This window comes from Plecotus auritus (genome assembly GCF_963455305.1).
Source record: "Plecotus auritus genome assembly, chromosome: 7".
In the NCBI taxonomy this organism is placed as follows: Eukaryota; Metazoa; Chordata; class Mammalia; order Chiroptera; family Vespertilionidae; genus Plecotus; species Plecotus auritus.
In genome coordinates this window covers 66322694-66334966 of record NC_137774.1, presented here as the reverse complement: position 1 = coordinate 66334966, position 12273 = coordinate 66322694, and positions in this window count along the sequence as shown.

Sequence of the window (12273 nt, the reverse complement as noted above, 5' to 3'; positions counted from 1 at the left end):
TGCCCTGACTGGGAATTGAACCAGTGACCTCTTGGTTCATGGGTCGATGCTCAACCACTGAGCCACATGGCCAGGGCTAACATAGAGCCTAATATTTGTTGACTGGATGAAGGCTGTCATGAACATCCTTACCCCAGCTCTTTGGACACAGTTGAAAGTGTGAATATGGGATTAGAGGGTACACTCATTTTAAATCTGATTAAATGCTGCCGAACTGTCCTCTCAGAGATCAGGCCCAGGTTATGTTCCCACCAAAGGTATGAGACTCAGAGAGGGGGGCGTTACCTAAGGTTGCCAACAGAAAGCAACAGAGATGACTGGCAAACGAGGATGGCCTCCTTTATTCTCCTTTCTCCATTCCTGAGTTCCTAGTAGTTCAGAACCTTAGGGAAGGCCATTCATTCATTCATTCATTCAACAAATTTGGATCATTGCACTCACGTTCTATCACACAGCATTCTGATTTACTTATTTATTAAATGTACTAGAGGCCCGGTGCATGAAATTTGGGCACAGGGGAAGGGGGTCCCCTCAGCCCAGCCTGCACCCTCTCCAATCCGGGACCCCTTGGGGGATATCTGAATGCTGGTTTAGGCCCAATCCCTGGGATCCGGCCTAAACTGGCATTCAGACATCCCTCTCACAATCCTGAACCGCTGGCTCCTAATTGCTCACCTGTCTGCCTGCCTGGTCGCCCCTAACTGCCCCCCTCTGCCGGCCTGGTTGCCCACAACTGCACCACCCCCCCCACCGGCATGGTTGCCCCTAACTGCCCCCACTTCTGGCCTGGTCACCTCTTACTGCCCCTCTGCCAGCCTGGTCGTCCCCAACTGCCCTCCTCTGCTGGCCTGGTCACCCCTAACTGCCCTCCCCACAGGCCTGGTTGCCCCCAACTGCCCCCCCTGCTGGCCTGGTCACCTCTTACTGCCACCCCCGCTGGCCTGGTCGCCCCCAACTGCCCCCGCCTGCCAACCTGGTTGCCCCTCACAGCCCCCCTGCCAGCCTGGTCGCCCCAGGCAGCCTGCTATTCAGTCCTTTGGTCATCCCTCACCAACCCCCCTGCCGGCCTGGTCATAGGCAGCCATCTTGTGAGGGTGTGAGGGTTAATTTGCATATTACCTCTTTATTATATAGGATTGTCTGTGTACAGAATGAAATCTCCATGAGACCATACATAGATTTTTGTCTATTTGTTCACTGCTCGATCCCCAATGCTTAGAGTATTACCTAGCACTAAATAGTCACTCAAACACTATTTCTTGAATGAATGAATGAATGAATGAATGAAGTCTTCCATGTGTAAGGATTTGGTGGTTCTCCGTAGATGCAAAGACAACCAGGCACAGCTGGGCCAGAGGGCCCGGCACTGCCCCCTCCCCTGCTGGTCTCTGGGGCCCCATCCCCTCACTCACCCAGAGAACAACTCATGCTCTCTCCTTGGCTCCTTCTTCTGCAGTCTCGGGGTTGTTCTGGGGCACCTGTCCTCCTGTTCCTCAGATGGCTTTATACCTGGGGCTGAGTCCTGGGGCTGCCCAAGAGGGAAGGAGGGAGTCCCAGGGGGAGGGGGAGGCGGAGGAGGTGCAGGAGCTCCAGAGGCAGGGAGCAGGCTGGGCAAGGGACACTGAGATGACATCCTAGTCCTCTACAGCCCCCCCCAAATTCGACCTTAAACCCTGGTTGCTGGGAGGGAGGGGGTAAGGGCAGGGAGGGATTATAGGGGACAAAAGGGCCGCCCGGTTCCCTGCAGCTCTGCACGTCCTGGGATCCAGTTTCCCAGAAGGAGGTGGCCCCCTGCTCCACCCCACATGGACCCAGGCATCTGGCCCTGGTTCCGGAGGAATTTGCAAAAGGGACAGGAGGGGTGGCCTGGGAGCAACACCGCCCACACCCAGGTGCACCCTTCAACATAGGAGTGAGCACACGTCTGCACACACATTAGTACATGGGCACACACCAGACATGTACACACACTTTCATCCGTTCATTCATTTAAGTATGTATTGACACCTACTGACTGCTGGACCTGTCCCAGGTGCTGGGATGGAACAGAGAACAAGTCAGACAAAAATCCTTGCCCCTCTGGAGCTGACACTTCACGCCTTCACACATGTATCACATACACCCAGCCAGGCCTGCACACATTACACAAGGAGAGCCTGTGTATAGATGAGTCCACGTGTCCACACAGATGCACAGATACATGAGTGCATAGCCACAACTGAAGGCCTCGCCAGCGGTGCATTCACGGAGCAGACACGAACATACTTGGGTGTATACCCACCATGGCATGTGTGTGCACACAGACACACATGCAGCAGGGGGCAGGAGTCCTGAGATCGGGCCATGTCTTGGTCTTTGCTATCCTGGGAGATCTTGGGCCAATGGCTGCCCTCTGCCCAGGCACAGCACACCCAGACACACACAGACATGCATCTGAAGCCCGCCCTGCTCCAAGCCTGTGCTAGAGTGGGCGGGGGGGACAGGTGCTGGGTCTGGTCCCTCTCCAGCGCTTTCCCAGTCTCTTCATAAGGGATCATTGTTCAATTCTCAGCCTCCGAGCCGGTCAATCAGACGCCTCCCCTGCTTCCATCCAGTTCGGGATTGGAATACTGCTCTACCCTCGCCAGTATTGGGGGCTGGAGTGGAGGGAGAAGGCCGGCCCCCTTCCTGCTTAGGCAGGAGATACATCTGCTCATTCATTCATGTATACATGCCACCAGCAAATACTGATGGAGTCCCTACTGAGTGCTGGCATCAGTGAGTAGTCGGGCAGGCCAGGTCCCTCCCTTACTGGGCGCGCTCCGTCCAGTGCGGGAGACCAACAACAGACATGTGAACTGATAAAAAAATTTCTTGAGGCAGCAAAGTGCAGAGGAGAAGCCAATATAAGTCGATGTGATTAGCTGGTGGTCAAGGAGACTCGTAAGGAGCCTGAGGCCCAGAGGGGTGTGGCTACTTACCTGGAGTCACAAAGCAAGATCCTAGACTCCTGCCCCCCAGCTTGGGAGCTGAAGGAGGAAAGAGGTTGAAGGGAAGATGGGTTCTGAGGTGAAGGATCCTAAACTGAGACTCCAAGGCGAGGTGTGTGTGTGTGTGGGGGGAGGTGCCAGGGCTGCTAGACAGGACCTACACTGGGTGGGCGGTGATGTCAGGGGATTAGACTAGGCCCATTGGCTGGCTGCACTGAAGCATAGGCAAGGCCAGGTAGTGGAGGAGGAGGAGAGGGGGCAGGAGGACAGGAGGGCACCAGGGGAAAAGGGAAGCAGGCAGCAGATCAGGTGTCATTCACAGGTGAACAGAAGGCAGACCACCCTCACTGGCCACACCCTCTCCCACTTCTCACAGGGGCTTCACTTTCTCTTTCTGGACCCCCGGGTGCACCTTCCCCGGAATCAGCCCCCATCCCAGGCCCAGCCCCATTGTCTTGGCAGAGGTCACTAGCTCTGCCACGCTGGCCAGCCCACCTGTCTCCATCTCTATTTTGTTCTCACCAACAGCTGGTGCCTGAGGATCCTAGCAACTTAGGAGACAGCAGACAGGTGTAGACCCTGACTTTGTCTGTCACTAGCTTTGGCAAGTTACTCACCCTCCCAGCCTCAGTTTGTTTCCTCAACTGGAAACTGGGATGATAATATCCACCTCCCAGGCTTTCACCGACTCCGCCCACCAAGTGCCCTGGCCCCTGCTATGACGCCTCTCTTGGGCCCCTGAAGGGTTTCCCCAATGGTACATAATGCTTCCTCAGTGTCCCACGACTCCATGCTTGGAGCCCTACGCCCACACATGAGCTCCCAAGAGATCTGTCCTATCCATCTCCCAGGTCACTCAAGCATGACCCCAGTGTCACCTGGCAGGTCACAGCCTGAAACCCGTTCAGAACAAATAATCATGATCTCTAAACCAGACCCTCACTCTGGCCCCAATATTAAGTCCAACTCTATCCCCACCCCTAACTGCACATCGTCACCCCTCCTTCTCCAGGCAGAGAACAGCGCGTGCAAAGGCCCTGAGGTGGGAGCATGCTCAGCAGGTTTCAGGACGCGAGAGAGCAGAGGTTGGTGCTGGTGAGATAGAACACGACAGGGAAGAGCAAGGGTTGTCTTGCCCCCTCCTGACACCCCCATCCCTTTCCTTGACTCCCCAGTGCCCTCAGGAGAAAGTTCCCATTCTGTAGCCTGGCCTTCGAGGCCTTCTGTAGGGAGGGGTTATAGGGTTAAGCCTGAGACTGACCTGCTGGCAAAGTCGCAAACAAATCCCAGCTTGGAGGGCACAGTCCTCTAAGCATAATTAAGCTTGATCTTGTGACTGCTCCCTAGATCTTTCCTGGGTAGCTAATGGGCTGTGGAGGGGCAGCAAGTGCTGCCAAAACAGGTGAAACTTACAAGAACATTGTAAATTACCTTGTTTTCCCCTGAGTATAAATAAAGCATCAGCTTTGCACTCTGGATCTGTTCTGTGGCCTCAGCCAGGCACAGAAGATCCATCAAGTCTAGACCCAGCTTATTCTCTTTGTCTGTCTTTTTCTTCATCCTTCACTGGCCCTCCCTCAGGCTCGCCGAACCCTTGGCTGTGTTGGCTGGCGCGTCACAGCCTTCAACCCCCAAGTCCCTGTGCACCCTCAATCCTTACTTCTTGCTTTTCCCCAACTTTTGCCTCAACTACACAACCAGCTTTTTTTTTTTAAATCCTCATCTGAGGATATGTTGTTTTTTAAAATGTTTTTTAAAAAATATATTTTATTGATTTTTTACAGAGAGGAAGGGAGAGGGAGAGAGAGTTAGAAACATCGATCAGTTGCCTCCTGCACACCCCCTACTGGGCATGTGCCCGCAACCAAGGTACATGCCCTTGACTGGAATCGAACCTGGGACCCTTCAGTCCGCAGGCCGACGCTCTATCCACTGAGCCAAGCCAGTCAGGGCTGAGGATATGTTTTTATGGATTTGAGAGAGAGAGGAAGGGAGAAAGAAGCATTGATGTGAGAGAGAAACATTGATTGGTACCCGCCCCGACTGGGGATCAAACCTGCAACCTTTTGACATATGGGATGATGCTCCAACCAACTGCACCTCCCGGCCAGGGCTACACAACCTGCTCATAAGACCTGCTCAGTACCAGGCCTTTCTCCGGGGCTCCTCCCATGTTGAAAGCGCTCCTGCCCCTCCCTTACCTGGCACAATCCTTCTCACATTTTCAACTTCAACTCGGGTTTTGCCTCCTCTGGGAAGTTTTCCCTCTCTCTGCCCTCTCTGGGCTCCCACAGCCCCCTCTGCACCTCCCGTCCATTCACTGATCACCCCACACTGTAACTCTCAGTCTCCTAGTCTCTCTCCCTCGCGTGACAAGAGGCAGAGACTTGTCATCTCCGGATCCCCAGAACCAGACGGTGCCCAGAGGAGGCGCCTCAGTGAGCGTGGGATGAAGGAAGAAAGGCAGGAGTAGGCTGGTTGCAAGGCCCGGAGTGGGCTGCTGAGAGGAGCAGCTGCTGAGAGGAGCGCCTGGTCTCGGGGACCCCTGTGCCAGGGCCTCTTCCGGATGGGATGGCGGCTGGAGGCACAGCGAGAGCGCATGGAAGAGGCGCCCAATGCGGGATGGGTGGCGAGGAGCACAGGCTACATCGTCTGCCCCTTGAACCTGCTCAGCACTGTCCCGAGGCTGGGGAGAGAGGGCCCTGCCCTCCTGGAGCATGTGGCCTCCTTCATCGTTGGCACTGACAGATCTCGTGGGCGGACTCGTCGCTGGCATTGTTCTCCATTCACGTTTCCTTTACAAACCCCACGGAATGGGCAGCACTGTTTCCCATTGTACAGAGGAGGAAACTGAGGCACAGCAAGGTTAGTGATTACTGCAGGCCACACAGCTGGAAGGGACTCTCCCATTATCACCACCTCTAGTCTCCAGGACTTGAGGCTTTCTAGTCTGGGAGACCTACCCACCGTCTGTGGCCCTGGGTTCCCTGAAGGGGTTCCTCTGACAAGGGGTGCCATCCCCGTTTCACTGAGAAGAAGAGGAAGGAAAATCACCATGTTTGTCAGCCTCTATATGTTACCGGCGACTTTATACATAGACATTATTTCATTGAACCCTTGTAACCACCCTGGGAGGCAGGTTTACGGGTATTAGCTCCACTTGTACAGATGAAGCTCAGAGAGGTTCGGTGACCTGCCAAACATCACACAGAGAATGAATTATAGAGGCCTTAACTCAAGACTGGCTCCGGGTCCAAGCCGTCCCCTGCCATCCCCAGACACGGCTCCTTTGCTGTCCCAGTCTCTGCACCACCACCTGTCAGATCAGCCCGTTGCTGTTGCTGCCCAGATGAGCTAACCTAGTCTCCCCCACCATCACCCGCCCCCTCCCCCCCCCCCCCGCCCCGCCCTTGGCAGTCTCTGGAAGCCAGCCAGCTTCACCTCTACAGCCTGTACGGCCAGGCCATCCTTGATGGAGCCAGAGAGAAAGGCTCCTTAGCCCTGCGTCAGGAGCAGAGGCTGATGGGGAGGGAGTTGTGGGCTTGTTTCAAATTGGGAGAAGTGAGTTAGAGCCAGCAGGGCTGTCCTCCACTCGGCAATCACAGACCAAACTCCCACAGTGTGACCTGAACTCACAAGAAATGACACATGAGGTGTCTAGTCAGATAAGCAGCCCCACCGAGTGGCAGCCACTCCCTGAAACCGCCCGGGACTAAGCCTGCAGCAGAGGCGGAGCGGCGAGCAGGTCAGTGGGACATAGTAGGAGCCAGGAACAGACCCAGGGAGACGTGGCGTTTAGGGTGTGCTCCTGGGACATTTAAACTCGGGGAGAAAAGAAAGACACTGAGGGAGGACGAACTATTAAATGAGCGGTTTAGGGAGAGGTGGAAAGTTATATGGGAAAGTTTGAGTTCGATCCTGTGATGCGGGATGTCCCACCAGACCCCTAACTCACAGCATGCCTGTCCCCACCGTGTGCGTGTGGGCAGCTGACTCTCAGCTGCCTCCTGCTCCCTCAGACCATGGGCCCACCTTACGGCACAGGAATGTGGTGGTGGGCACGCTGCCATGTGCTGCACCGTCAAGAAGCTGCTGGCTTGCTAGGGTGAAAGGCCAGGCTCTGGAAGCGCAGCTGAGAAAACGGAGAGGGGAGAGGGCGCTGCGCATCCTCAGGGCGAGGCGGACAGCCAAAGGTGACTTAACAGCGCGTGAGCCTGGTACCCCAGTGTGTGAGCCTGGTACCCCAGTGTGGAGGGCAGGAAGGGACTAGACCTCGGGGTCTAGAGTCAGAGTAGAAAAATTTAAAACAACCACTTGGAAAGGTCACCCCCCGCAGGCACTATAGAACTCCCCCGTTCCATAAATAAAAGAAATAGTTTCTGCCTGACCACCACTCCCCTACCTGCCAGAGGCATTACAGAGCTGTCTCTGTAACAAACAACCCATATAGGGAAAGGTCCGGTGTAGAACTTCCTCACTGCGCGAGCGAACCATATTAGGAAAAGTCCAGGACAAAGGGGTCCCACATTCGCGGGTCATTCAAAGGGGCCAATCAGGGAATGCCAGGCCATGGTTATATAGAGGGAAGGGGTATAAAGGAAGGGACTGCCCCTTTCAACGGGGCTCTCGCCAGGGCACTTGCCTGCTGCTGCGTCAGCTACAGCGGGGCCCAGATTCGAATCTGCAATAAACTTTTCCCTGTTTGATCCAATTGGTCTCGGTGGTCTATCTCTGGGGGACGCGCTCCGTTACACCCAGGAGTGGAAGCAGGAGTGGCCCTGCTTACCGTCACTCCCAGTGACCTCCTTGGGGAACCTGTGCTTCCAGCCCCCCAACTTGAAACTCTGTGGGTCTAGAAATCCCAGTTCCCAGAGTGGGAGGCACATTTCCACTGGGGACATGGCTTGAGCCCCAATAACTTCAGAGCGCCACCTGGTTGGTCACTTTGGTCTCCTGGTGCCAATACAGCAGCAGGAAGGAAAGGCCTTGCCACACGGCCTGGGGTAACACACCCAGGTCCTCACGGAGCTAAAGCTGCTGCAGCGTGATGGGGCACTCAGGTGATCCATTGTGACCTCTCCGGACACCCAGGCTGAGTTTTATTTTAAGGAGGCAAGTTCCAGGAACACGGCCTGAAGGGCGTGGTAACTAGGGACTCAACCCTTCAGGGATGAGGGCCAGAGTCAACCCACCACGCAAGCTATGAGACAGCGGAGAGAAGCCAGCTGTAGAAGGAGGGGGGGCGGGACGGGAGGGGAGGCTAGATGAGTGAATGGCAGAGGAAGGAGCTGATATTAGTTAAGGCTCTAGAACTAATTCTCCTCTTCTACGTTTACCCAGAAATTATGACCAATCGGAATGCTGCAGGAGCTATAGCTGGATGGAGTGACCTCCTTGGGAAAGCAAGTGTTCTGAGCTGCCCCCAGATCCCTTTCCAATAGTGACCACCCGCACCCCCCCACCCCCCGCTGTCCCTGCCCCTCCTCATGGCAGACCTTGCCCAGTGTCTGAATGGTCTGGATGCATGAAGGGCCGACTCCTTGCCTCCAGGTGGAACTAACTTGGTGGGACAATTTGGGCTCCATAACTTTGAGCCCTATTGCTCAGATTTTCCTCACTGCCCTGTCCTGATGGCCTTGTTCTCCTTCTTCTAACAATTCCCTAGGCACGTGGTCAAGAACTCCCATTTTGGGCTCTGTTTCTCAGGAACCTGATCTAAGGCAGATTCCGTCCTAACACCATTTTAAAAATGTGTTAAATGTGAGAGAGATCTCTAAAATTACTAAGCAAAAATATAGTAAAATACTTTAAAAGGTTGGGCTAAGAGAAAGCCTTCAAAAGAGAGTCACAAAACACACTTACAAAAGTAAAAAGTTAAAGGTTGATAAATTTAAAGGCATCTCTCTCTTGTTTTTTTTTTTACTATAAGTGCACACACATATTGCTGTGATTACTGACACGCACTCTCTCCAATACAGAACACGAGTGAGTCACGCTTCCACTGACACTGTCATGAATGTCCTGTTGATTTGAAAACATGTCCACATACTTTTTTACATGCCTCCCTTTGAAAGGAGTGCAATTCTCATGCCCTTGAACGTGGGCTGGTTTTAGAGATTCAACAGTAACAACCAGAACGTGGCAGAAGCAACATGTGACTTCTGAGGCTAGGTCATAAGAAGTGTCTCTCTTGGACTTGCTCTTGGAACTCAGGTCCCATGTGGTAAGGAAGCCTAGGCCACATAAGAGGACATGTGTAGGTGTCTGGCCGACAGCCCCAGACCAGGCCCTCAGCCAACAGCCAGCAGAAATAGCCACACATGTAAGTGAATAAAGCTTTAGATGATTCCACCCCCCCCCCCCCAGCTTTCAAGACTTCTAGCTGAGACCCCAAACATGGTGGACCAGAGACAAGTCATCCCTACTGTGGCCTGACCGAATTCCTGACCCACAGAAACCAGGAGAGATCATAAATGATTACTGCTGTTTTAAGCCACTAAATTTAGGAAGCAAGAGATAGCTAAAACAAGGACTGAAATATATGGCATAGAAATGAAGAGCAATGAAATTGCACAGACCCAGTAGTAATTTGCAGGAAAAATCCAGACAGTTCAAAATACAAAGTAAGCCTGGCCGGCGTGGCTCAGTGGTTGAGCGTCCACCCATGAACCAGAGGTCACGGTTTGATTCCCAGTCAGGCCACATGCTCAGGTTGTGAGCTCGATCCCCAGTAGGGGGCATGCAGGAGGCAGCCAGTCAATGATTCTCTCTCATCATTGATGTTTCTATCTCTCTCTCCCTCTCCCTTCCTCTCTGAAATCAATAAAAATATATTTTAAAAAAAAACAAAGTAAAACAAAGGGGGTCTGACATTTCAGATTCCCTACAATTTCTTGTATTCAACATTTCATATGCAGTCGAGCTGATTTTCCCATAAATATAGTTTGTTGTCTTAAATATATAAAGATTCACATGCAAAAGAAACTTCTGTTTGGCAAACTGTAAAAACAGGTTGGCTTTCCTGTGCAAGGACTTGAGCTTGTACAGCAAGCATGTCAAACTCAAAGGCTAACACGGGCCAAATAAACAAGGTTTAAGTTTTTGTGGGCTGCAAAAAAAACAAAAGCTTCAATTTTCAATGTATAACTTTGGTACACTAATAGCATTATTACATATCAAACAGATTATTTTATTTTTTACTTCTCAGCAAAAATACTCCAATTCCCACTTTTCTTGGAAATTTCGATGTTCGTCAGCAATTTTTCATTTATTTTTACTACCACTTGATTTCATAGAGACATGCTGAATGAATACAAAGGGCTGAAATAAATGAGTTAATCATTAACATAAAATAGAACATTTTAATAAAAATTTATATTTTTTCTTGAACATTAACTTACCAGACACTGAATACCTGCACAAATTAATAAGCATAATGCAAATAAACCTATTTTTCTTGTTCTCTGAAAGCGAAACATTTTGTTGCTCACACCAAACAAGTCAGTCCAAGAATAATGACGTGGCAATCGGCTGCTAAAATATTCGCTGCTAATATTAGTGGGGAGAAATGGTGCGCCTGCACGTAAGGAGTGTAAGGAAAATGCATGTAACATGATTATAGTAATCAGTCATTAGCAAACGTTGTAGTTCTTTATTAATAATTATGTATAACAGGATATTGTAAAAATTAAGTTACGAAATTTTTATTAAAACGTTTCTTACATACCGTTATATTGGCTGGGCCGCAAAAATATTTGTTCTGGGCCGCATGCGGCCCGTGGGCCGCGAGTTTGACATGCTTGTTGTACATGCTTTCAGTAACACTGAGTGTGCAAGGATATGTGTGAAACCATCCCTAGGCCTGATTCACCCTCACTCTATCTACAATGCAAACTCTTCCTCACCAAAGAGAGCAAATCCATGAACCAAGAGACGGAAAGGGAGCATCTAGGCACAGCAGCCTGTGAAGGAAATACTATGTATCTTACAGATGAGAAAACAGGTTCAGAGAGATGAGGTCACACGTGCCCCACAGCGAGTGGGAAAGCCAGGTCTCCAAAGTAGGCCTACTTGATTCCAGATTTTAGTGGAAGAAAGAATCCACGGATGCTCTTACAAATACAGGTTCCTGGTCCCTCCTCAGAGAGTCAATAGGTCCCAAGGAGACCAGACATCTGGATTTTTAAAAGGGGCCATCCACCAGGGCATTCTCGGTCCCACTTTGAGGGTCACTGAACTAAACGAACAACTCTATCCTCCGTACAGAACCAGACCTTGCCCCAAAAAAGGAGACAAAGTTGGGGAACTGTTGTATGTTAGAGAGAATGACAACAGGATTAGTTATTTATCACTATGCAACTGATTGCCCCCAAACCTAGTGGTTTAAAATAACATTTATTCGCTCCTGCTGGGCAGCTCAGTTGGTTAGAGCAGTGGTCGGCAAACTGCGGCTCGCGAGCCACATGCGGCTCTTTGGCTCCTTGAGTTTTTAGCAAAGGCCAGCTTAGGAGTACCCTAATTAAATTAATAACAATGTACCTACCTATATAGTTTAAGTTTAAAAAATTTGGCTCAAAAGAAATTTCAATCATTGTACTGTTGATATTTGGTTCTGTTGACTAATGAGTTTGCCGACCACTGGGTTAGAGTGTCGTCTGGATACGCCAAGGTTGTGGATTTGATCCCCTGTCGGGGCACATGCGAGAAACAACCAATAAATACATAAATAAATGGAACAACAAATCAATCTCTCTCTTTAAAAAAGCAATAAAAAATAAAACCTTTATTATTTCCATTGCTGTGGGTCAGAAAACTGGGCTGAGGGGCTCTCAAAGGGCTGCACCAGTCAAGGTCAGGGCTGCAGTCTCAAGTGGCCGAAGAATCTGTGTCTAAGTTCACTCATGTGACATTGGCAGGATTCCGTTCCCAGCGGGTGGCTGGTCTCAGGACCTCAGTCTCCCCCGCCCCACCCCCGGCTGTTCGCTGGAGGCTGCTCGCAGTTCCTGGCCACATGGACCTCTCACAACATGATGTCAGAGGAGCCAAGAGGAGCCAGAGAGCGTGCTAAGAAGATGGAAGTCACAGTCTTTTATGGCCATATCCTAGAAGTGACAGTGCGGGAAACCAATCCTTCTACCACTAATAGAAAGATGTGGCCAGGAAACTGGGAAGGCTGGTCAACAACCTTAAATGTTTTAATCACTCACTGTTTAGTTGAAACATTGTTAGCTGAAGCAGCCTCCAACTCTGTTTCTCCTATGTAAATTTCTGTTATTGGAATTTCCTGCCTAAAGGTTATGGGGTA